We start from the raw sequence: 1873 nt of genomic DNA, 5'->3' as shown, positions 1-1873 counted from the left end.
AAAATACATCCAATCGGATTCAGAATGATGCCTAACTGCATCTGCTTACGTTTGAAAATCTGAATTAATTTTAAAACACCAGGTGTCATCCATGGGTGTAGAATTCGTGTCCTCCTACTTTTAATAAAACGTAAATTTGTGCCCTGAACTTTTTCAGGCAAGCGTGTTATTTAGTGATTTTCAGGGACCAGTGTGAACCGGTGTAGATCTAAATTCAAATAGAAAAGATGCCCAAAAAGTTATTGGTATTCAAAAAGATTCTCATGCAGTGTTTCATTCATTTTTGAAGCTGGAGGGTGCTCTCAAGCAAAAAGTCCAAAATGCACTCATAGAAGTAATAACATGCCAGAAAGCCCCTGATATTGACAAAGGCATCCTGCGATCGCTGCAGCAAAATTGAATTTAAAAAAATTTGAAGACAACATATACATTTTATTACAGTTTACTACAGTAGCCTACCGAAACTATAAAATATACTTTCTGACTTATTCTGTGATAAAACTGGAAATGTAAAAAACATTGCAGCATGTAAACAATAAACTGAAACACGTACCTTAGTGTTACATGACACATCACAACTGTGAGCCATACGCATTGTAAACATTGACTAAAAATATCAGACACCTTTTATATGTCTATCAGCTGGAGTCAAGGCCTGATGCTGAAAAATAGAGTGGCCATCATATGCTACTTGTTTTTCTGTGAGATCTGTCAACCCTAACCTGACTTACTGTGACTTTCAGCAACTATAGCGTCAACTTGTCGAAGCAGGGCGAATATCTGGGTGAAAGTCGTGTAGCATATTTCAGCGTTTATCCTGATCTGATCTCTATTTTATGTTTGTGATCTGTAGCTGCTAAATGGCACTCTAATGCACCGTTAACTCTGTTTGCAGGTGTCGTTTTTCCTGTTTATTGTGTTTGTGGTGTACACCATGCTGCCGTTCTCCATGAGGGATGCCGTCATCGCTAGTGTCCTCACTTCATCCTCCCACACACTAGTGCTCAGCATCTGGCTCTCAAACGCTACCGAAATGGAGGCCCTTGTCTGGCAGGTAAGTGTGTGTGTGTGTGTGTGTGTGTCATTCCAGTTGATTTGGTTCCCTGAAATTGTGTGGGCTGAGAAAGGAACAGCTAGTATCTAAGAATAAACGACGACAGTCTTTGAGCACCAGGATGGCACAAAGAGACCAAAGAGTTTGTCCTGTACAAAGTTGTCTGAGGCACGAGAATATGGGTGAGAGTAAGCGAGTGAATGTGGAAGGATGTTTCTACTCTGTTTCCTGTTAGGGGTTGTTAGGGGTGATGGTGTTTCACCATGACCTGCTGTACATGGGTTTGCTGTCATGGGAGGGCACGCTTCCCATGATTCTCCACTGTCATCCTCGCTGTTTTGTTCATTATATAGCCTTCCCACTTAAATGACACATTTCCTTTCAAAAATAACGGCCAAAAATGGAAAATAACTTTTTCCATCCAGCATAATTTCTGTGATTTCAGATCTGTGTCATTGGTTCTGATCTTTCCTTTAAATCTTTTCTGCCCTAATTTTGAGAGCAAATTTTTATTTAGCTTTTCGTCATAGTCTTTTGAGTTTTAATCATATTTTAGTTCTCTGAATTGTTTTTAGTTTTAGTCTAGTTTTAGTTAACTAAATCTACAGTACATTTATTTACAGTGTAATGTTTTCATTAAGCATTTCTCTAAAATTTCAAACTAGATGCAGATTTTTTGCAGTGACACACACAACATGCCATTATGTTAAAATTAAATAAAACTTTTAATAAAGAAACAAAAACATGGTTTCTTTTCAAGGAAATGGGAGGCTAATAATGTTTACCTTATTAATTCTTTCAATCAGAAATATGTATTTC

This window comes from Puntigrus tetrazona, chromosome 19 (assembly GCF_018831695.1).
Source record: "Puntigrus tetrazona isolate hp1 chromosome 19, ASM1883169v1, whole genome shotgun sequence".
Classification (NCBI taxonomy): Eukaryota; Metazoa; Chordata; class Actinopteri; order Cypriniformes; family Cyprinidae; genus Puntigrus; species Puntigrus tetrazona.
The sequence above is the reverse complement of the archived record's forward strand: the minus strand, read 5'-3'. Positions refer to the sequence as shown.